Source organism: Paralichthys olivaceus, chromosome 10, assembly GCF_024713975.1.
Source record: "Paralichthys olivaceus isolate ysfri-2021 chromosome 10, ASM2471397v2, whole genome shotgun sequence".
NCBI classification, from domain to species: domain Eukaryota; kingdom Metazoa; phylum Chordata; class Actinopteri; order Pleuronectiformes; family Paralichthyidae; genus Paralichthys; species Paralichthys olivaceus.
The window spans coordinates 7,179,495-7,204,239 of record NC_091102.1 but is presented as its reverse complement, the minus strand read 5'-3'; the positions used below and the strand labels follow the sequence as shown (position 1 = coordinate 7,204,239).

General features: G+C 41.8%; 1 protein-coding gene across 3 annotated transcripts in view; it reads left to right on the top strand.

The window, feature by feature from the left end:
- Positions 1 to 24,745, top strand: part of sox1a (SRY-box transcription factor 1a) — a 71,948-nt gene that overhangs the window by 15,235 nt on the left and 31,968 nt on the right. The window contains exons 2-3 of one of the 3 annotated variants that reach the window (XR_002203302.2): positions 17,646 to 17,756; positions 19,553 to 19,674. The exons of 1 other annotated variant lie outside the window; for it this stretch is intronic. The gene's annotated coding sequence lies outside the window, so the exon portion shown is untranslated. Of the gene's footprint in view, positions 1 to 17,645; positions 17,757 to 19,552; positions 19,675 to 24,745 lie in introns of those variants that run through there. One more of the 3 variants, XR_011244383.1, reaches the window with a different exon arrangement.

Genomic DNA, 24,745 nt, shown 5'->3' with positions numbered 1-24,745 from the left:
GTGAAAATAAGATGTCATTGTCACCTATTATTTTTTTACTTTCAAAAGGGTTAAGTGTCAAAAGACATTTTAAGTGTTTGGATAGCCCCATATGTTCAGTAAATAGTTTTATTTTATGTCAATAAAAACCATCTTGCAGGAAGTTAGTTGTGATTTACAATTCATCACAGGGAGCCTTCAGTTGTGAGCAGGGTCTCTTCTGAAAACCTCCCCTTTTTAGGTGTTTAAAGATGCCATATGTTTTTCTCTGCCTCCAATGTGGTTTCTTGCCATAACTGGTAGTTAGAGGTTATAATATGCAGCCATAATATGAGTTTAGTAAAAATTAGGCCTTTTTAGACTCCTAATTCTAGCTTTAAAAATCCAGCTCCACACACAGAGTGTCTTTTCTGCTCTTTTTCCCCCTTATCTTTTCTTGTTTATTCTATGCCCCCTTCCTCTGCAACCCCCATCTCTCCAATCCCAAGGGCAAGCCAAAGGCTGACAGCTTTGTTTGTGTTCTCCACTAAGTGATTTTTAATCAACTGGTCTGCATGAGTCGTCCCAAGGGCCAAAGCAGCAGAGGCTGGGAGAGATTGAGCTGAGAGCTGCTGATTGGCCGGCTGGTGATAGTGCAAGTGAGAAGAGCTACAGACGGACATCAAAGGTAATCCGGCTAATTCTGAAGATGCCGTTGATGTGTGAAAACAATTTGCGTCCGCACAAGAGTTTTCAAGCTAAAGATCTTCATTCATGTTGAAATGTCCCCTGCTCTCTCCGCTAACATATGCTGTGTGTTGAAAATCAACATTTCTTTGTGCATTTCTATATGTTTTGCAGTTTCTCTTCAGCCCACATTACATGTATCTTCACCACTTGAAATAAAGGATCAGGGTAATGGTGATGTTCACAAGGAGTTTCTGTTTGATTAGTTAAGAGAGAAAGAAGTCATTTTTCGCCCCATGAATTTGCAGTCCTTAATTCACTAAAATTCAACTTGCGCACATTAATAAAACTTAATTGGCACATGTTCATGGTTTCCTCAGCTACCTGCTGCACTGAATTGTCAGTGAAATCATAGTCTCATGACTACAAATGCATCATTTACAATCAGCATAAACCTCAGTGTCATGGCTGACTTGTGGTGGGTTTATGGTTTGTCAGGACTAGTTTCCAACAAACACTTCAAACTCTGTTTCTTGATTTTCTTCTTAAAGTTTCGTCGCTGCATATCGGAGATGAACGCTGGTTTTTAATTACTTTAATGATTGAAGTCTGTTTAAGTGATCCACATTACTCTTGACCCTGGTGGGCCTGATTCTGGCAGTTCAAGTCAATAACTATGATTCATCTTACTGCTCACCTAAGTTACATACATTGCTTTTTTGTAGATTTACTTACCCTGAGGACTGTTTTTCTAAGCTCTTTGTTTTTCAGAAGAAAAGCTGAGTTATATTTTGAAGCTGAGGCCAATTCTAGAGAAAAATATGTATCGTGAAATTTAGCTGGCTTTTAAAATATGTGATGGTGTGAGCTGTTATCAGCCTGGAACAAATTTTAGAGATCAGGGGCTGAATTTGTATGTTTGCGTATCCTTTGTGTTATTCTATTCAACCAGAACCTTCAGGCTTTTCAATGGAGTACAATGATAAGTTCAGGGTTGCAGGTTTATAGAGATCACTGAGAGATCACATCTGTAACATCCTATTAATTGTTATTGAAAATAGTTACTGAAATCACTGTTGACTGCTTTGTATTTTGCTGTATATTGACAGGATTTGTCATCTTGATTAGTCAGATATTAACTGAAAATATATAGCGTATTTACATCTGTTTCAATTTTCAGGAAACTGACAATTGCGTAATATGTATGACTATCCGAGGTAAAAGATTACATGTACCGTGGTCGATGATTTTTTCCAGATTACTGTCCTCTTGTCACAATCATGAAAATGTCAGGTTTCATACAGAGGCTTCCCCGTCACTCAGCTGACATTTTAAACCATGAGGAACGCTATAATGTTCAGTGTGTATTGCTGGACTGATGGATTGTCGTCTGGCGGCTGTCAAACTGGAGGCGTCAGAGTCTATGATGCCACTTATTAGGAGATGGGATTAGTCTACAGATTATTTAGGTTTATTATTATTTATGTGATAATCCACAGACGCAGTTGCGACACAGTTTCTCACCTTATCAAAACAAGCAAGCATCAAATGCATCCTCTCCCCATATAGAACAGATGATACGTGCAAACATAATGCACGCAGCCGCTGTCACACAGCTCCTGAATCCACAAGTTAAGGGATTATAGCACACATTAAATACTGCATCCTTTTACCTGTATTTATTTTTGCTGCATGGCTGCTGCAGTGTCATTTAATCAAAGATCTGGTATATAAATATAACCCTGCAGTAGGACAGATACTACACAAAACGAGAATGGAATGACAACACTTGTCATCCTCTTGTCGATGAATCAGTTGGTGCACATGGAGTAAAATATAAAGACAGGGGCCATGGCCTGACGTCTGTATTCAGTGTTTTAACTCATCCTATTTCATTCAGTCCACCCTGAGCAAGTCAAGGTCTCCAGCCTACCGAGAGATGGAGAGAGTGGGTTGAGTGTTGCAGTACAGGAGCACAGGGGAGTCGGGTTGGGGCGGTGTACTAATAAAGGCTTGTACTTGTTTTCCTATTGTTAAACAACCTTCAAGGAGAAAGGCAGCTATTAGATCTTCAGATTGAAGTAAGAGATGGGAAATGATGGGGGGACGGCATCTGTTAAAAAAAAAAAAAAAAAAAAAAGATGTTCCTTCCTGGCATCACATTCTTCATTCTCCGTCGTCCTCGTCTCTTTTTAAATAGAGTACAACAGTGTGGTACCCAAACTAAAAAATCCCATACATTTTCTGAATATAGATTTCGGTTATCAGCCATAATGTTGTAACCATCCACGGTAGACTTACCAGGAGCTAAGAGATTTGTAACAATGTTATGTGCTACTGTAGAAGCCACATCTCCGAATGATATCAGCTGTGTTTTATGAAAAACATTTTTATTTGTGATGTCAAGGAGAAGAACACTAGGAAATATTTAATACAAGCACAAAATTAGTGTTGGCTACGATCTGATGGTGCAGCGTTATATCATGTTTACCTCAGAGAAACCATGATTTCCCTTTCTTACATTTTGTTTCGGGGTTTTTTGCCCTGAATCGAATGATTTATGGTCGCTCTTTTTGAAACATCGGTGGAGAAAATAAATGTGAATTTACTTCCGGAACCAGAGACGTTCTAAAAGTGGGCGGTCACTGTTACGCTGTATATGCTGAGACAAACTTCTGCTTCCTTTTTCTGTGCCTGGATTTGTTCAGTGATTTCTTCAGGGAGCACCAGTTGCTCACATTTGGACGAGGCTCAGGTAGAAATGAGATTAGTGTGGCTCAACTTTAGCACCAACAGACAATGTCAGACAGTGGGATGGAGTGAATGCCTCCAGCATCCTATACACACACATACTCAGCTGTTTGCTTTCGTGAGTGTCTGGTCCCTCTCTCCCTCTCTCTGCGGTGCAGAAGCAGCTGCGGAGGAGCAGAGATAACTCTTAACTTTGTTTTGACACTTTTGATTAAGGACCATTGAAGGAACACCTGTATGGCGGGAGGGAACAATGCACCGAGCCCGTAGAGAGATTGATTTTGTGCATTAGAGAAGCAGCCTTTGTCTAAAGCCACGAGGCCCTTTGTTATGCTAACCAGCCGTGGAAGATTTCCAATTCAATTTCACCTGAACGCTGGTCAGCCGCACGCTCCATTGTATGGCGTCCCTCGGGCCCGACAGCCCCCACCACTGCCACCGCTGCCTCTCCCCTGTCGTCTCTCAAACTGCAATTTAGCCACTGCGGAGGGTGCATTTGTGTGTGTCTGAGTTGGGGAGTGTGTGTATGGGGGGGCCCTAGATTGACAGCCGACTGGATACACTCCCCACAGTAGTATTCACTGCATCCTGTCCTTGTGTGTGCAGTGGGCTGAGGAGAAACGAGGGCTGCAAAGTGAAATGGGATGATATTAATTATCCTAATCCTGATAGCTCTCTCTGGAACTCTGCTTCCACTCATCTGTCTCAGGAGAGGACTTGGATGGTCAGACAGAGAGAATGTCAGAGAAATTAAATGAAAGCCGACAAATTCAGTGGAGAATACTCCCAACAAAAACACTGCTCTCTGAATAAGGTAGATTTGCTGTTCTGTCTGCCTTTTGCTTTTCTTTTCATTATTTCACGGTGGCTTAATTGTCCCATTGGTTGAATATCTTAATTAAGAAAAACTGCTGGAATAAAGGTAGTATGAAAAAACAAAACACCCATTTTCTCTTTTTAACCAAACTTTTACTTCTTCAACTAAGTAAAACATCCGCCTTCTTGGGCACACGCCTGCGTACACATAGCGTTTTGAAATCATTATTTATGGATTGCCAAATGTATTTTCTGATAAAACTAAAGGAGGAGCCTATTTTTAATTGAATACCTCTGTAAAAGAGCACATGATAATTGAAGCAGAGGGGAAAGGCAGGCTGCATGAATAGGCCTGTATTACATAGAGATTTGTATTAAGATCAAGTCTCTGCAGTGATGAAATAACACAATGCCCAGCTGCAACCCGTTACTCTGATACATGCATTAAGAGAACTTTATAACTCGCTCATTATGCTTGATGATTGTATTATTTTAGTGGTGTCACACTCCAGTAGGCTGCATTTGATAACATGATTCTTAGAGCTGGCAGTTATTAATTAGTTTTTTTTCTTTTTCTATCATGAAAGAAGTAGCTGGTTTTTCTGAGTGAAATAGAATTTACTTTGAAAATATCTTTTACGTAGTTTGAAGTTGCAGTTAAAGTGTGTATATGTACATACAGCACCTCCTGGGCTTTGAGTCTTTGTGGTTTTTCAAGTGTGTTATATACAGTGGGATATCTTGCTCTCATGTGTTGAATTATTTTATAATCACATTCGTATTTTAGGGATCAAATTCAGCGTCATACAGTTAATTTCATCACATTTAAAATTAATTGATTTGTCGTTGATCTGTGTTTGCACGGTTGTTTTCGATTCTGATAGCTCTTTGTTCTGTAATGCAGCACATCAACACGAATGTGTGCACAGAAAAGGCCTAATCCTGGCCTGAAGTGGAGGTACAGTATATTTAGAGTGCATTTGATTGTGAAGGTTGTTATTATTGAATTTGAGTGACGATCACGGTCGTTTGATCATGAATCAATGCCTCGCTGTTTTCGTTGTGATGTGCTCGAGGGGACACACGAGTGTAGAAATTGTTTCATGGGGCATTTTGTTTTCCTTGGTCTCCGAGGGGCCTCTTGTTTTCTCTCTTGAGCTCGCCCTGTAGCCTGATGAGACCCCTACAGGCACCAAACATAACCCCCCTGCTCCACCACCACCACCACCACCACCACCACCACACTTACTCACTCACACCCTGAAACCAATGCACCAGACAAAATGAAGTGAGGAGAATAGCTGTTTACCCCTTGTGCCTGAGGTATCAGTGCCAACATAAGAGTGGCACCTCCCTCCCCCCCCCCCACCAACCCCCCACCCCCTACTCTTCAATAGGCTTGTGAAGTGTGAAGTATATTTTTGTTCTTGTGTTTTTATACCAATTTTAATTCCACAGCTGCATATCTGAGAAGCAGGATTTCCTTGGTTAGCTTCCCAGATTTTCTTTCTCTCCATCTTGCTATTTCCCTCCCTCATATCCTTCCTCACCCACCCCATCTCCTTCTCCCTACCCCTGCAATCCCTAACCTCTCTGTGTGTCTCTTCCCTGCAACCCCTCCACAACACTCCACCTCCCCCAACCCCCCATCCCTTCCGTTGCCTGGGGGCTGATTATTTTAGTGGAAATACCGCCATCGCGTATCGCTGCCAGATTCTGCCAACCCGAGCCTCTGCCACCGCCACCCCTCCCTCCCTCCCGCCCGCCCCCATACCCACATCCCTCCACTTAGAATAACCAATCTGATGATGTGACAGTTTCTTTCTCCCGCTTGAAAATCTGCCTCTAACCCTTTCTCTCTTCCTCTTGCGTTTTGGATTCCAACGTTGTTTGACATGTTATAGAAGGGTTTGAGCTTCCCACCTCCGCAATCCTCATTCTATCCCAGGGAAGCGGTTGGCATGGGAATCTAATACTTGGCAAAGAGGGGAAGGAAGGAGGTGGTGATTTGGTGGAGGGGGGGGGCTTGATATTTAAAAAAATCTTTTTAAACACACTCCATGTGTATTTCTTACAGAAATACGCTCCTAAATTATAGCGTTTGCATTTGCTATAAACATCGACTTAAGTGTGGATTTGTCCTTTTCTTGTGTTTGTTGTTGTGACTTTACGCAAAGTTTTATAAGTTTATATTCTGTCCATTCTGTTTTTGTTTGTGCATCTGTTTGCTTGTGTGTCCTGTGACTATACGCCAACAGGCTTTGGTCATTAACTTGTTGGTCATCAGTTGCCATGACGCTGGCCTGAGGAGAAATCAGGTATAGTTTCAAAGCTTTGATGAGGGAGATCTAAAAGCTGTTGTCTTCTGAACGCTGAGACAAAACCATGAAGATCTTTTCCAGCACCCGTCGGAGCCTGCGGTGACGTCGACCTCAGTTTACAGACATGTACAAGCCTGAAGGCTCGCTCAAATGCCAATCACACACTTAAACCCAAGAAAATGCACCTTTAAAATCTCACTTGGGCACTGGATGTGATGATGGTCATTAAGTTATTTTTTGCCCCTGTCTGTCAGCTAAGTCAGCTACATTGTCATGCAATCATATAGTTAGAATTTGCCAATTATGAATCACTTATTGGTTTAAGGTATTTTAGGCGCAGGGGAAGCCTTGTAGAGGTTAATCAACACTCTCTTGTTACATTGTCTCAGTAAATGTATTGCCCAAAAGTACTTGCTCTCTTTTTCGCTTCCTCTCCCTCTCTCTTTCGCTCTCTGTGCGTCTCTCCCTCTCTCTGTCTGTGTTTTCACAATGGCTCAGCCTTGGTGGGATCTGGCCGCCTACAGATAACTGCAGTCTTTGTGCAACCCATTCTAAGCAGATACATACGGTACCATTCAGACAGGGTTCAGTTATTTGTTCGCTCATCCTGATCATTTACATGCATGTCCATCATATGTCCATGAACCGATATGTTTATTTACACACAGATCCCTGTGGTACTACGTTGCACATGAGGCCTTCAAGTGACCATGCAGTGCCTACAAATAGTAGTAAATTATTTTCTCTTAATGCAAATGGGTCACATATGCGTTGCATCGCAGTCCATATTAACATGTATGGGAGAGGAGATGGGTGTAGATAACCCCGTCTACTCTGACTTGTTTATCAATGTGCAGCTCCTCTCAGCATGCAGAGCAGCCTGGCGGCCCCCGATGTGAGGCTGAGCAGGCAAGGCTGTCATTGTTTAACGCCTCCCCTGATTAGTTTACTCTCGCCTGATTAGAAATTAATTAAAATGATGACACAGATCCCAGCAGAGGAGAGGGGGGAGGTGGGAGGGGAAGGGGTGGAGGAAAATGAGGAAGATGTGTGTGAAAAGGGGGTGAAAAGAGGGTTAGTGGTTTGTTGGTGACATCCATTGGGAAGGGGTGATGTTAAGTCAGGGAGCTTTTAGCAGGAGAGTGTGCAGTAGGGGGGGATTTGGTGTGGAGTGTATGGCAGGCGTGAGGGATAAGTGTTTTGGGCCAGAGGGGGGTAGCGTGCAGGGAGTGGTGCTCTGGCGGGGGACAAACACGGCTTAATGAGTGACTCTTGTCGCAATCAGAACATCATTTCCTCATGCATTCTAATGAGCTGAATGTTGCAGAGGAGATCGGCTCGCACTCTAATTTATTCAGTATATTTTGTGTATTCACCCTGTTTATTTAATAACAGAGACCGTGCACATTAATCAACATCTCAGCCACCATCACATCAGTGCAAATATTCCAGGGTGAGGTTTCTCTCTGTTCTTTTCGGGTCATGTCACAGCTCCTCAGGACAACATAGCTGGCAAACATTGTGCCGCTGCCGCTATCTGCTCCTTGGTTATTGCATCTGTAGACATGGTGAGTGTTGCAGTGCAAATCAGAACAAAAGATTTGAGTATTACATCGAAGCCCGATAACATCGCGCTTGAGCAAATATCACAGTTGTAAACATTTGAGTGTGTAGCTAAGGCTTACATGTCACCCATGGATGAGCCTGTAATTCTCTCCGCTAATAATTCCCCTTGGAGTCCCGCCCCCGTTATCCCACCATAGCCTGTTTGTTGTTTCTTTTCGTTTCACTCTCTCTCTCGCTCTCTCTCTCTCTTGCTCTCTTGTTTTCTTTCCCTCCGTCATTGTCTCAGTGAAAGTTTGGCCAACCACAAGACACACTTTTAATCCAAAGGGAAATTGTAAAAGTTGATCCTGCTTAGCAACCAACTTTTGCTCTCTGATTTGAACTGCTGCTTTTTCTTTCTGCCTCAACCTTTTGCTCTGTTGGTTTCACTACAATCATTTTTACCATTGCACTAGTGTCATGTCCTCTTTTTTTACCGTCATGTTTTTTCTCCTTGGCCTCCCCTTATTCATGTCATAATGTAATCAAAGGGTTGGAAAAGCTAGTGGATGAAGCCGTTTGTGTGTGTGTGTGTGTGTTTGTGTGTGTGTGTGTGTGTGTGTGTGTGTGTGTGTGTGTGTGTGTGTGTGTGTGTGTGTGTGTGTGTGTGTGTGGTGTGTGTGGTGTGTGTGGTGTGTGTGTGAGTTGGGTGGCTGTGTGGTGCAGAAACTGGGTTTCCCATAGCAATGAGGGCCCGTGGTTCTCCTGGTAACGTAATTGGCATGTGTTTCCTGGCAGGTCTTATTGTGGCCTCTCCTAATCACTGTCCCCAGCCCTAACAAGAGCGACCTACAGTATTGCTGCTGCTCTGAAGGAGCATGTCTTTTGTTGTTTTATTTCTTTCTGTTTCTTCCTCCTGTCTGTCCTCATCCCCCTCATCCTGAGAGTGGGACGCGCTGAGACGGCCTGATTACCACAGTCAGATCCAGAAATCTGTGTTTGTGTGTGGATGTATATGTGAATGAGCTTGCTGTTTTTTCCCCCACTATAAAACCAGTTGGTTCATCGAGGCAGACTCCTGCCCGACTGAGCATGCAAACCCTAATTGGGAAATCCTTTAAATAATTTCTAATTAGTACAAGTGTGGTAATAATTGGCTGGGTAATCTGAGGATTAATTAGTGGTGTTGTGTATGTATGTGTGTGAGTGAGTGACTGTGAATGAGTGCATGCATGTGTGTGCTTGGTGAGCACGTGTGTGGTTCATTGTGCATGTGTGCATGTGCCATGTGTGTCTGCGTGCCTGCGAACACACTCAGTCAGGCCTGGACAAGAGGATGAATAGACCCCAGGTTCTGCAGCTTGCTAATGGAATCCTGCCCACTCAAGGAGGTCTGTGGAGGAGGGAGGCCAAGACAGAAGCACCTTTGTTGGCCAAGTTGTACTGTGGGTGGCCCCCCCTGCCTGCAGACCCTCATTTGTACCACGGTGGGCACCCACCCCCTCTCTTATGACCCCCACCTTATTTAACAGCTAACCTCGCCTCCATCTCCCCTTCACCTCTCCCAGCCATCCTAGCTCAGGACCCCCACCCCCCTCTCGCCCCACATCGTGCACACTGCTCTCATCTTCTTTCTTTGGCTAAATGACACGTTTTATTTTACTTTGACCCAATATGCTCCCAACCCCAGCCCCTGCTTCCCCTCTCCCCATTTTTTTTAACCTAGATGTATTCTTCTGCCACTTTCTCCTCTCTCCATTTGTGACCACCCTCCTCCACATTTCCCTCTTCCCATCTTCCTGTGGAAGGAGAGGAGAGGGTGAGCTAGCGCTGAGCTCTTGAGTTGTGTGCTTCCACCTGGTATACCCTCTAATTACTGCATCCTTTCCTCTGTAAAAAAAGAAATGGAGAAAAAGAACCAAATGAGGAGTACAACCACTTGTTACTCCGAGCATTGGTTTTATAACACTCCCCACTGAATTGGCATCATGGAGCAACAAGAACATAAGATTTTCTGGACTCATTGGATTAGGAATTTTCCAAAAAAAGCTGCACTTTGAGTGAACATTTCAAATCTCTGTGTCATGAAGAATCTGTTTTCCATCCCTATTTCCTCCCATATATTTTATTAAGTCTTCACTCACAACCTGTTGAAAGTTTTCCCATTCACCTTATCTCCTCACTCACATTGTAAATCACTTTCCCACCCACTCCTGCCTCGCTTCTCTCACTGTCTCTGTGTGTGTGACAGATGGATGTTAAGGCCGTACAAATGGAAAGCAGTAAGCAAGTAAACAAAAAAAACGGGATCAATATCCCACAAGACTAATTTAACAATGGCACAAACAATTTTTCTGAAGCCCTCTCTTAGTCATCTATTGTTCTGCACAGCTCTCGCCAAGCTTGACAGAAGTGTGGCTGGCAGGCAAGACCAGTTTTGACAAATATGTGCTTGTGGCTTTAAACCAGCATTACTCACATATACTTGCATGGTTAATAGTTTATAAGCACAATGGCACACAGTAAAGTGAATACCTCCACCAAGAACCAACAGTCCCCTTATGAAACCATATTTAAATTCAGCCCCAATTTTATTTTCATCTTGCACACACTCAGTTGCCTAAACATGCCCGATTATATTAGAATTTTTTTTTTTGCGTAATCTTGCTGACAAACAAACAGACAGGGGTGAAAACGTAACCTCCTTGACTGTATTCCAGTTCCAAGGTTTGATTTAGATATAACAGGTTCATTTTAAACTTTTTTTTTTTTTTTGAGATGTGTAAAATCATCAAATTACATAGATATTATGTCTTCAAAAGTCTCTGCTGAATTATCTAAAACATAAGTTAAAAAAAAGAAATAGGGTGATTTTTATGAGAAGTAGTGGTTTTTACTGTTATTTCCATCCTTTCTAAACTCACCCCCATCTATGGGTACTGCATCTCACAGAGCCTTGCGGTGTTTCTGTGACTGATGACACAGACACATTTAGCTAATGGTGCTTAAAGGTGCTTATCTCTTCCGTGTTAATCTGGTTAGTGAGATACATTTACAAAGGTTGTAGATTTATTGTGGCCGAACCTCCCTCTATTCGCTAACATGCGTATAGTGAGGATGTTGGTTTAAATCTGTTCCCATTTCCTCTGTGACGTATGCCCAATCCATGAGGCTAGTTTGGGTCCCTGGCCCCTTCTCTGACATTTACTGGGCTGGTACAAGGACGTACCCTTTCCCCTCCCCTCCGCTTCCTCCCATTCCTCCCAGTTAATCAGACTGGTGTGAAAAGGAGGCTGATAAACCCATTGTATGGCTGACAATGTCTTGGTGATAGGCCTGCAGTGGCCAACTGGATGGTTCTCTGTCCCCTCTCCTCATGCATCAACCCATCCCATATTTCCTTGCCCCGAGCCCTTCTGTCCTCATCCCTCCCTTCTCCTCACCCCTTTATCAACCCTACTTCACCCTTTTCTCAAACTCTCTTAGCCCATCTTCGCCTTTGCCATGTCTGGACCGCCCTGCCACCCACTGCCCAACATACTATCCCTCCCTGACCCCTCTCCTCTTTTCCCTTTCGTCTCACCCTGCTCTTCCCTTTTCTCCATTGAGCGGTGCAGAGCCACCAGAGGGAACTCATTAGTGCACTGCACCCAGGTTAATTGGCTAGCTCAAAGAAAAGGACGGAGAAAGAAGAAATGAATTAGAAGAACACCCACTCTGTCCAGGGAGAAAAGGGAATCGACCTGTGTGTTTCTCACGCTGGCAGCTCCTCTAAACAGTGATGCAGCTGCTGTCAGGCCAGATGTGATCCTCTCCCACTGATTAGTGCTGCGGTCCCTCTAACTCTGCATGCAGAGAGGGCAAGGCCTTAGCCCTTTTGTTGGATTTATCTACCCTGGAACTATGTAACAAATCTGTAAGGCGCCCCATGTGACAGGTTCATATTTCTCTAAGAAAAGGAAAGTGATAACATCTAGCTGAATTGAAAACGTTATCCACCGGCTATCTGGATGAGTCTATGCAGAGATGGCGGCTGTGGCCCGAGATGCGTCCACGCTTCCACATGTCCAAAGAAACTCAGCAGAGTGTGCTTCAGTGCCCTGGAGGGCACGGCACGGCCCTCAGTGTCCTAAGAAACAGAGGGAAATGACTCTTGAGGGAGTGTGTCGTAGGAGTGGTGCTTATGACAATACCAGGAGAGTGTGGAGAGTGTGGAGAGCTGTCCACTCTTTAATTAACCACACGTCCTGTCACCTTGGGAAACAGCATATGAAAACAACCACACAATGTCAAAATAATAATAATGAATCAAGATTATAATGCATTAATAACCAAAATCATGACAAATGTATAGTCTGTTATACATTCCTCAAACTTAAATACCATAGCAACAAATGTTAGTTTTTAATTACATCTTTCTATGACTAATTCGTTTGGACAGCCAACATGTTCATAGTATGGTATTTTGCTGATAATTAATAAATCATATTGAATCGTCACTCACTGGTAGCAGACACTTTAAGTGTTTTTCCCCAAACACCCGAACAGTTCAGATCTTAACTGTCCTGCAAGAGGAAACTCTTCTGCAACAAGGCAACTTAAAACATTAACACAATATAATATAAAGACAGATGAGCATTAAAGGTGTTAACACACATATGCAGTACACTTGTGTGATCAGAGTAAGGAGAAATAAGAATAGGTATGTGCTATGGATGTGAAATTCCTTTAAGATAGGATTTTCTGGATTTGCTGTTTTCCAATTTGCCCTCTACAAGTGCAGTGGCCATATTAAACCTACCTGTTTGGAATAGGTTGTTTGCTTGGCCTGTGGTGATGTTGGTTGCAACTTTTGTTTTGAAACTGTTAAAGTGACCTGCAGTGACTTAGCTACAGCGAGTAAACCAACTGCTGGAGCCAGCCCACAGAACCCTGATTCTTCACCACAGCTTCTGCACAAAGAGCTGTTCACCTGTGAAGCTCAACTCAGTAAGCAGAACCCTGAACTGGAGATTCATTTGTATTTGATGTTACCGCTGCTGCTATAGAGCGCTTGTCGCCTGTTTATTCAAAGTTTCTTAATATTGAACATATTGTGTCATCCTAACTTGTCCAGAACCAACCAAATTTGACACTGCACTTCCATGGGCGGCTAGATTTCTAGAAACATTATATAGATGTACATTTCTCCTAAAAATTTTGGACAAAAGAAAACTGATTTCACTCGTACTTTGACGTACTTCGTACTTTGTGTTGGCCACTTAATTCTTGTTTTACAAATTCCAATTCCCAACAAATGAAGAAGATCAAATATCATTGATTTATGTGTGTGTTATTATGTTATATTTATTTGTTTGAGCATTGGTTCAGTGGGGAAACAACCTCCAGCCTTACATTTAATGGCTGACTATCACCAGACTCTACACCTGCTGATATGAGTGACACACTCGGTGTAAAGGTCCCATGAGGTTTGAAATTATAGAGGAATTAAGTGGAGAGAGTGGGGGGTTATAGGTCGTCAAAGCGCTGGCAGAGGACACAAGAGGCATGAGTAAACAATAAATAACGCAACTCCCTTCTTCCCTCTTTTTTTCCCTCTTCGGCTCTCCTTCTCATTTTCCTCTCTTTCTCTATCCGGTGAGATGATAACAGGATCAGTGGTTCTCTGGGCCTGAGCCAGCGCAAGGATCACGTTCGTATAAGAGGGGTTGATACTCTCTCTCTCTCTCTCTCTCTCTCTCTCTCTAGATTGGCTCCTGCACCTAACAGAGCCGGTAAGGAGGGTGGTGGGGGGGTGGATTAGGAGTATATGGATAGCAACATTGTTAGTCACAAGCTCATCTTTTGCCATCCTCACTTCTTTTTCTTTGGCTCTGTTTGTTGGACATCACTCCTTATAACACACACACATACACACACACTCTCACACATGCACGCACACACACAAACCTCCCCCCTTGTCTTTTCAGCTGGGAGAGAGAAAGCAAAAAGCAAGACAGGGGGGCACTGCATAGATTTACTGCCATTGTGTGTCAATCATTCTGTGTGTGTGTGTGAGTGTGAGAGAGAGAGAGAGAGAGAGAGGCCTTGTCTCTCCAGTGATTAGCTCTGTCAATGCTGGGCTCTTGCTGTTTACAGAATAATACAGTAAGGCCTTGAGGAGCAGGAGGGAGAGGAGAGGAAGGTGGTCTGTGGGCCTGCAAACTCGCCGGTCAATGGTTTTTCTGTTACTGTGTGTGTGTGTGTGTGTGTGTGTGTGTGTGTGTGTGTGTGTGTGTGTGTGTGTGACAGAGAGAGAGACAGAGAGATGTTTACTCATCTGTCTTGTGGGCTATCTGTTTGTGTGGGAGTGTGTATTTTTGGAAGGGAATTCAAGCTGAGTTGCTTTGTTTTTGTTCGACGGGCATATAAAATAAGAGGTGGATGTCTGCGACTCGTTGTGCAAGGTCTGAGCACATAAAGAGAAAAATGACAATTAGTGCAGTCAGATCACACACAGACACACGCACACACACACAAAAGGGATCGGGTATTCCTTCATCTGCTGGTCAGTTAGCAGCATGCGCTCCTCTCTTTTTTTATTCGGTAATCTCTCTTCTCCCTCACACACACACACACACACACACACACACACACACACACACACACACACACACACACATACACACACATCTTTTGCTCATGTCATAAGTGGGTGTGCAGAGTATCGCCTTGAGCTGCAGATGAACATGAAATAAACACAAACTAGGGTAGTGACAGTTTTAAATCGGCTTTAGATCACTATGAAAGGTAAAGGATTAGGATGCTTTTTTCAGTCCTGAGGAGATGGGACACAGTCTTGGAGGAGAGCCCACTCCTCTCCTCAGCCCACTGCGGGCCGGGTGTCTATCGTCTAATCTTCTAAAGCACTCTACACCATTTGCATGTAGCCTGGCCTACATAGTTAGCACATGCCCGTCTATATGGGCTGTGATAAAAGCTGATATTTTACACAGGGATGGTAGAATAATTCCCTTTTTTGCATGACACAGTCATCAATTTCACCCTATTTTTTGTCTTTATTTCTACCGTAATATCAGGATTACAAATAATCCACTGAAGGCTCTTGAGTTTTTGTTCTGCACCTGCTTTGTCTTTACAGTTGAACTTTTTCCAGTGGGATTAAACCTTTACATTTAATGTGTTTAATGTGGTTTTGTTTGGATCATTAAAATCAAGTAAATATTTTGGGTTTGTCATTTATTCATTATTATAATGTCCGTTTTTTAAACAATTATGAGTGTGATTAAGAATCATTTAAGATGTTTGGAAATTGTGACTCATTTTTTAATTGATAAAAAATAAACATTTTATTGTATTTCAAACCCGTTTTTGTATAAAACCACAAGGAACAAAACCTAATTGATGCTTTCATAATAAGCTTAGTTCACTTGATCCATGTTTTTATAGTCAATAAGTTTTTCTATAATTGCTGTTTAATTCTGAGTATTTATATATAAGGTGCCTTGCATGTCTTACAGTCCGTTGTGTCAGCTTTTTTTTAATTTTTACCAAATCAGGCATGAATTTTTCCAGACAGGACTTTTTTCTTTTTCTTTTCTTTTCCTCTGTCTTTTTTCTTTAATTGTTTTGTTTTGTCCTTATAATACTTTCTCCCACTTTTCCCTTTCGGGTGCACGCACGCAGGGAACTCGCAACAAAATCAAATTAAAATTTCCTATTGAAAATGTTGCTCTTGTTATTCAGATGCCGGATTGGGCTCTTTTGTGCAGAATCTAATTATTCTCCACTATCAGGACGGTCCACGGTGTAATTAGTCACTTCTCACCAAAGTCCTCCCTGCATCCTCAGATTCCTATCGGCGTCACTCTGACATTTTTAAAAGAGACATTTTTGTCACTTTTTGGATTTTTTTTGTTTTATTATTCGTCAATATAATTTCTTCGCGTCCGCTTTATTTTTGGTGATACGGTACGTGCGCGTACACAGCCACTGCTTTCCAAAAGACGCACCTGCCGTTCAATTGTGTTGAAAAGGAGAAGGAAGAAAAAACTGCCAGTGCGTGTGTGTGTGCGCGCGTGCGCGTGTGGATCCTGTTTTTGCAGAGAAGCAGAAATGAAATAAATAAGTCTGTAAAAGCGCGCACCTGAAATCCTAAAGGAGCGCACGAATAGGTTACTAGTTATTATTAACAATTCGGTCCGGAGCTGCGGGACAATAAAGCGCCTCAATGACGTGAAACACTTCTACTTTGGGTAAATGAGTCAGTTTGAGTGTCCACAGTGTCCCTTACAGGAGAAACAAAGTAAATGGACAGACTATACCCAGATTCTTTTTTAAGCATTTTGGCTCAACTCCTTATTTTCTAAATGAGCTATATAAATGTATATGATATTCACATATTACAACCCAAATCGTGCAGACAACATGAATGATATCACTGAATTATCCATCTAGAGATTAATAACTGTACTAAATGAGAATCTAAGGAATTTAACGAGTGCTTTCATGTGATCAAGCCAGTGCTCTCCATTAGCCTATAACCCAGTTTACTGATCTTAAAAATAAAAGTTGAACTTGCTGCTGATTGTCGCACAAAATGATATGATTAGTTTTCTTCTGCCAGCATTTTTATTTTTCTTCAACCCCCATTGTTTAAAGGAGATTTAAAAAAATAAAAATACCTTAAATAGTGAAGGCCATGGAGTGTGGGCTAATGGTGGCTGTGTTTAGTCTGATTGGCCCAGCCCCAGTTGTAATTCAAAAGAGAATAAAGTTTTTGCATCACAAATTGTTTAATACCATCTGATGAATTGATTCCTGCTGCACCAATAACCCATATGGTAGTTTTGGCTTAAATATTTAATAATTTATTTATAAAGCCTAAATTAAATTTCTTCCTTTAGGGTGCATTACAACAGTACTTTAGAGCGGCTGCCAACCTCTGCCTCGCCAATCCATAATGCTCATTTCTGCCACCTGTAGGCTGTGACCTTTAGGCAAAGGGAGCTTGTACTTGTACTAAAAATCCCTGAATTTGTGCATCAAATCTCATACATCCCATCTCATCAATAGCAGGAGCTTTGCAGTCTGTGATGGCTTTAAAGAAGCATCTAAACTATGACTCAGGTCCATTTAAAAATTAAAAAAGATAACGCTGGCAGTGAAGGTGGGGGGGGGCAGCGAGACAGGATGGGCAGACGGCAGCAGTTGGATCAGCAGATCATGGCTCAGACTGACAGCTGAAGCAGTGATGACTTAACAGTAATTAAGATGGTGTGATAACAAAAGCAACATAAGTGTGTGTCTGTGATGCGACGACTTTGACTGCAAATATCAATTTATTTGTGCTTGTCTCTCTCTCTCACTCTCTCTCTCTTTCTCTCTCTCTCTCTCTCTCTCTCACACACGTACCTGGCAAGTGTTGATAATATGTGATTTTTTTTTTATTTGTGGTGGTTTTAGAAAGAGGGAAAAGAGAGAAGAAGAGCAGTGGCGGTGATGGGGGAGAGACGTAGGGTGTTTTCTAATCAGAGTCACTGTCGTTTTGTTGTCACCTGCTCCCAGACAGACAAAGTGGCATTTCCTGACTGTTCCCATCCCCGTCTTGAGTTATCTGACACCCAAAAATACGGCTACGGGGGAAGCAGGGAGGCGAGGCACCACAGCCTTATCCCGGTAAGGAGATGGCTTCTTATCAGATCAGGCTAGGAAGTTTATTTTATGGTGTAAATCTGGATAGAGGGGATAAAGAAATGACACATCCCTTGCGGACACAAAGGGAGAAGGAGATTAGTCCTCCAGCAGCATATATGGCTTTAGTTCAACCTGACAGGCAGCGGATTGAAAGGTCATGAAATAATAATCCCCCTTTTCTTCTGCTCTAATCCTACGAGGGTGTGTTTCACTATGGGAACGTATAGGCTGCGGCTATGTGCTGCAGGGAGGATGTTCATTTTGTGTTTTCACTGTATTTAGATAGGCATCCAACACTGATTTAAATTAATTAGACTAATTATGATTGAAGAGGTTTTTTTTATGATGAATGTTCATGCCAGCCCGTCTGTCTCTGATAGTTTTCTTTCCTCCTTTTTCTGTAATTCCTGTTTGTACATATGCTGGAGGTTATTTTCTGTCTGGCTTTTTTTTTTTTAAATCAGGCATGTTGGAGGTTAAAAGGACATCACAAAAAAAATCTTCCTATCAGCAGGAGGCTCCTCCATCACCTCACACACATATATTAGGCATTAGGTGTGATGCAAACACACTTCAGCCCATTGTGTGTGTGTTTGTGCTTGTGTGTGTGTGTGCACGTATGTGTGTGTCCATGCATGCACATGAGAAAGAGGGGGAGATTATGCCATTTAGAGAAGTGTGATCTAGCCTGTCTGTGTGGGCATGTCCTCTCTCTCTCTGTGTGTGTGTGTGTGTGTGTGTGTGTGTGTGTGTGTGTGTGTGTGTGTGTGTGTGTGTGTGTGTGTGTGTGTGTGTGTGTGTGTGTGTGGGTGTGTGTGTGTGTGGGGGGGGGGGGCAATAGCCTGATAATCAAGCATCGAAAATGAGAGAGAGAAATTCAATGCAAACTAATGTGTTCCACACAATTACTCGATTAATAATTCTTATTCCATTACAGTGCCATGGAGACTCGGAGAAAGAAAGAGACAGTGGGAGGGAGAGAGAGACTTTCAGAAACAGGGAAGGAGACGAGAGAGGGAGGCGGGAAGGAGAGAGAGCACATCAGGCTAAGAGATCTGCAGTGGCTGTATATTTCCCAATGCCTAGTTAAGGCTGCAAGGCAGGGGTCAGGAAACTTAATTATAGCATAAGTGGATAGAAAATACTGAATGATAGAGAGAAACATGCAGTCCGATTGGAACGGCAAGGACAGGTTTAATACTATCTTCTCCTGTCTGCCTTCCTCCCACAATACAAGCCAGACCTGCAATCACACAAGGAAACAGCACATACCCCCTGCCTGACAATAACACTAATGCATATCAAAATTACATACTCCACAACTGCAAGGCATTTTGCATGGCCACTATTACTTTCCAATTTTGCGAGTTCAAGAAAATAAATATCCCATATAATGGTGATATCACAGGAACTTATTTCCATGCCTCGTGTGTCAGAGCTTCAGATAAGCAGTCACCTGTGGACGAACATGTTATTAAACCATATCTTCTCTGATGGACCGCCTGAATAAATAATCAGTTTTTTAATTTTTAGGTCCACCATTAGGTCTCCACCCTCGCCCCTTTATTTATTTTCCCTTAATATGCGAAAGTCCAGATTTTTGAGGAAGCCACATGTGTACCTCGTAATTCCACGTCTTGATTTGGATTTCAAATCAGTGGGGCTCAATGGGCGGCCCAATACACACCGTTCACTGTGTGAGCGCCGCAATCTATTTGCACTGTAGATTTGCATATCTGCTGCTCATGAAGCAAGGCTTTAATTTCCTCCTGCCGCAGATAAACATCACCTAGTTGGAGCAGATGGGCGGAGGAAGGATGGGGTCAATGAAGAAGAAGGAGGACAATGGCATTGGTTCAGAGACTGAATGGCCAGAAGTAATAAAATTGCACAATTTCCATATGTCGCCCTTTTTTTTTCTTTTGGGGGTTTGGATGGGGGTGTAATTTAGAATCAAAGAAATAAAATATGAGGGGATGCTGCAAATTCTGTGAGAGGATGACAGATTGGATGGAGAGGTGTGACTCACAATACATTCCTACGTCCAGTAGATCTGTGTATACCATAATCTGTATACCATAATCTTAAATATATATGTGTGTATATATATATATATATATATATATATGTATATATATAATATTGTCATAAGAAAGGTGCTTAGTTGATATAGACATTGACCAAGCCTATATACTGTATGTACACACACATATACATATATATATATATATATATATACGAGCTCCACGAGGAGTATTAATTATATTCAATATAGACATTGACCAAGCCTATATACTGTATGTACACACACATATATATATATATGTATATATACGAGCTCCACGAGGAGTATTAATTATATTCAATATAGACATTGACCAAGCCTATATATAATTTATATAATATATAAATATAATTAATACTCCTCGTGGAGCTAGATTCTTTTTCTTTCTACTGTTGGCACATTGTACTGATCACACTAGATGAGCGGTGCCACATTCTATGAATTAGAGTGTCAACTAAGCACCTTTCTTATGACAATATTACACACAATGGAAATGATTAATTAGCTTCAGATAGTGGAATTTAATCAGTGTCTGAGCTGGAATTCAGTTCACATGTAAGGAAGAAAATTGGATGTAGTGTTGGACAAAGTGAACTTTTCTTAATTTTCACTTTAACTTATAGGATGTGCATTGTGGGATCTCAAGACATTGTTGAACGCCATTTGTATTAGAGAGGGAGACAGGGATGGCAAGAATAGTTTGTGAATAATGAGCAGCTCATGCGGGAGTTATGTAAACCTCTTGTTATTTGGATGTAGGAAGCTTGTAATTAAAGTACTTCTACAGGGGATGGTTCCACTCACTGCTTCATGGAGAGCCGGGCGAGGCTGGAGGTTGCAGAGAGTTAGAGGGGGTGGACGAGGTGGAGAGAAGAGCACTGAAGTCTTTTATTAATTCCCGCTATCTGATATTTATTTATATATCAAAGACACCTATGTAAATCAGGGTTCCTGTGTCATGGATCCTGCTAATGACAGACAAGAGTAATTAATTAAAAGCAAATGCACATGTACACGCACATTATACGCATACAGACCCTCGTGTAACAAGTTCATCTAATTTTCAAAGACGCCACACACTCGGATAAGGCAAGGGGAGCGAGAGGAAAAGGCAAGAAATCTGCATCACAGTGTTAATTTAATCAGACTTCAGTAATACCTCTTCTTCTCCTCCCTCCCCAGGCAGCGTGCGGTTTCTCTGCTAGCTTGAGGAGAAGATGAAGGGAGCTTTCAGCCTCTTAGAAGATGAGGGTTAAAGAACGGAGAGATTAAGGAAGTGAGAGAGCGACTGAAAAGAGGGCTGGGGATTATGTCATCTACAATTGATGTGCTCTCTTAATGTACCTTTAAACATGTGCCACTGGGGCCTGCTTTTATAATGTCTATTCACTCATAGGAGTGTGGGTTAAAGTATTAACCCAGAAATACTTTGTAACATATGTGTGGCTCGTGTATTGAGAACAGCTATCAGGGTTTATGTCACTTTGATATGTATACAGCATGTGGTGAGATCGTCTTTGTCAAAGGAAGTCCATTTCTGCTCGGCTTCCCATACACTGCCATGCATTGTACTGATCTCCATATCAAAAAAGAGATCCTTTATCGAATGATCATAGGGACAAAATGTGTCTTTATTCCACATCTTCAGCTCCAATGAAAATGTTCCCGCAATCTGGTCCAACTTGGACTATGAGCAAAGGATTTATTAAATTGACTGATTCTCCTCGAGCTGCTGAATGAATTGTCTCTCAAATTGCTGCTTGTTTCAACAGAATGACAGCGGAGGGAGTGTGAGGAAGATCTGCAGATCTTATCCATAAGAATGTTATGGGGTTAAGTGTACTTGGAGGTTTGTGTGCATGTGTGTGCGTACACACACTTGTCTCAGTGTCTGAGCTTCTGTAGTGTGTGCAACCATTCGATTAAATCCACAGCTATCACTAACAGGATTAGCTGAGTGGACAGCAGAAGTCTATCATTGCTTATTGATTTCCTCTGATTCCCATCAGCCCATCAGGGCAGGACATTTTCTGAGTGGCCCCGGTGGGAATCGCCGTTGCGGGCCGAGGTTAACACATTGCGGCTGATGTCTCTGAGATGCATCAAAGCAGGCACCCATCTCTCTGTGTCAGGAAAAGTCAAATAAGTCAAAGCTATCAGGGGCAACAGATGCTCTCGTCTCTTCTTCCTATGTCCAACTGAAAACGCTCCGGGATCAATCTAATCAATGAATCGCTAAGACAGTAGTGTTGATCTACAGCAAGTCAGCCTCTCCTGACACTGCAGAGGTCGAGGTATTTAAATCTCCCTTGTGGTCAATTTTTGTCTCAAACTAAACAATGACCTCATTGGCATTTTGTCTTCCTTTTCCAAATTTCTCCTGCTTACATGTCACAGTTTGTGCTAATTGGATCTGTACTTAACAGGAGGGTTGAACAGGAGTGGATGATTTAATTTGTTGTATTTCAACCGATAGTATGAACTGCAACAAGGAACGACTTCATCATTCCCTGATCAGGACGTTGTTCTTTAAGTATATCCCCACAGTTACTGTTTATCAGCATAAGAAATACTTTTTCTGCAAAAGCAAATAGCAGTTTTATCTATGTTTTTTGACTTTCTCTATTAAATATGTGTATTGTTGGAAAAATTCAATTCATTAATGATATACCACCAATTATCTCATTTGTACAGCAATAATAAAGTTGAGTTTCTCTTCAATCGTATCTACATCTACAATAGAAGAATTAGTTACTTCAGTGACGTTCACATGTCACAGGCAAATTGAGTTAAACATGAGTGGCAACAAGGTTGTATTGACGAGGATATCTGTCCCAAAGATTTCGTACACAACACAAAAGCTCATTTGTTAATTGCAAGCACTATCCTCTGTCGCAAATGACTGCACTATTGTTTTCTTCCTGTAAGAATAAGAGATGAAGAGTTGATAGAGTGCAGAGCACGAACTACACAGCACAGAGTTCACCCTCAATGGTTCAGGTGTCAAAGGCTAAAAGACGTCGACGGAAATTTGTAAAATTAATAACAGCGTTTGTGAAAGGTGGAAAAAGACATGTACAGGGAGGGTGAAAAGTGTACCTCTGGATGCAGCTGTGACAGGATGAGATGAATTAGTCCAAAATATATGATGGTAATTGTGGTAATTGCTTTGCTAATTTCTCCTATTAATTTCTCAGAGTATGCGAAAGAGTGAGAGCATAATGGGTGAAATGTTTTAACCCTTCACTCCCTAATTCCTTCCCTCACCACCTCCTTAGGATGTCTAAATGCTCTCCTTGTCTTTTTTTAATATCTCATCTCAGCACATATGCTCTAACCTCTGAAATTCTCCTGAGCTCAAAAAATGTCTTTGTCCTTTGCTTTTCTCTACAACCTGAGGATTCCGAAGTGATATTTTTTTTTACAAATGGCTGTTAGTGAGAATATGATAATTGCAAAATGTCTGACAGTTTATTTAGATTATGGTTTAACAGGTTTGTTGTTCACCGTCATGACAAAATAACAACATAATTTTCATAATTTGTGAAAGGAAATGAGAAACACAACTGCAGCTACTGCGCATAAGTTTCAGATTTTGAAACAAGGGTTGAAATCAGTTTTGATATATAGCCTACTTCTGGAAATGGCACTTCCCAGCTGCTGACTAACATTTGAGGTCCAATGTTGCTATGCGGTTGTGCTATCAACTCGCATGGTTTGCTACTGACTAGGATTCGGAGATATTACTTTGAATCAATATCATGATTATAAACTTTTACCTCAATTATGATTAATGAACGATTGATCTCAAATGAGGCTTCAGGGATCAGTATGCTATGCCAGACTACTTTTTAATTAGCTGGCTAGCATCAGAAACCCTTCACCCCACACATTTCCAACGTTGGATTAGATAGGACTGTTGCTGCCTTTAAATGAGGTTGTGTTTCCTGTGCTCACAAGAAGAGTTCATTTGAAATCTTTCACGACTGTGGGACCTCGAGTTTGGACTTGTTTGCTGACATTTTCATAAATGGCACAGGCCATGGAAATGTTAATTTTTTGGGCATGTTAAGTTATTATATTTTAATTTTAGTCATGTTGAGTTTATCGTCTGAGGAAAATGTTGTAAACCCAATGGCCTCATCTTTTTCCTCTCTGTCATACCTCGGCATTTCCTGAATTACGTTAACAACCTGCTAGCTTCCTAAATTGTCTGCCTTCATTGTTTCGAAGCAGACACATTACACATTGCATTAATATTAGCGTCCATGTTGTTGTTGCCTAGTAGCATCGATCTCACAACTTGATTGCCACTTGAATGCCCAAGTATACTGTGCACACAACTTACCATAGTGTAACCAAAACCTCACAAGTTCCATTCCAGGACATCATGTGTGCGACCGTTCCAGTAACCTTCTAAAACCAATGATCCGACCTCTACAACCATGTCACATCATGATTGGCTAGCTGTGCTGGGTTGAGAAAGGAGCCAAGGATTCGTCTTCTCTCTACAGATCTCTTTTTTATAGTTGTTTAACAATTATTTGCCCATTCGGAGAGACTGTCTGAAAAATATGCTGTTATCCTATGATTTAAACAATACTTGTCCCTCCTCTCTCAATGACCTTCAATTTTTCAATCAACCATTGAACGTGCCTGTTCAGATTAGGAAAGATGTTTGAAATCGAGATGGTAAGACAACATGTCATACCAACGAGTTTTGACAGAACATAAACAATTGCCAGCACAGGAGCAGGAGTCTATAATATTTTTAGTCCTGTTTTTCAGTCATTGAGTCGGTGTTGCTGCTGTCTACATAAGTAACAGCTCACATTTTCATATTTTTATTTTCTTCTTTTTGTGTGCATGACTAGGGTGATGGTAGTTACGCTCTGAGTGTGAAGGT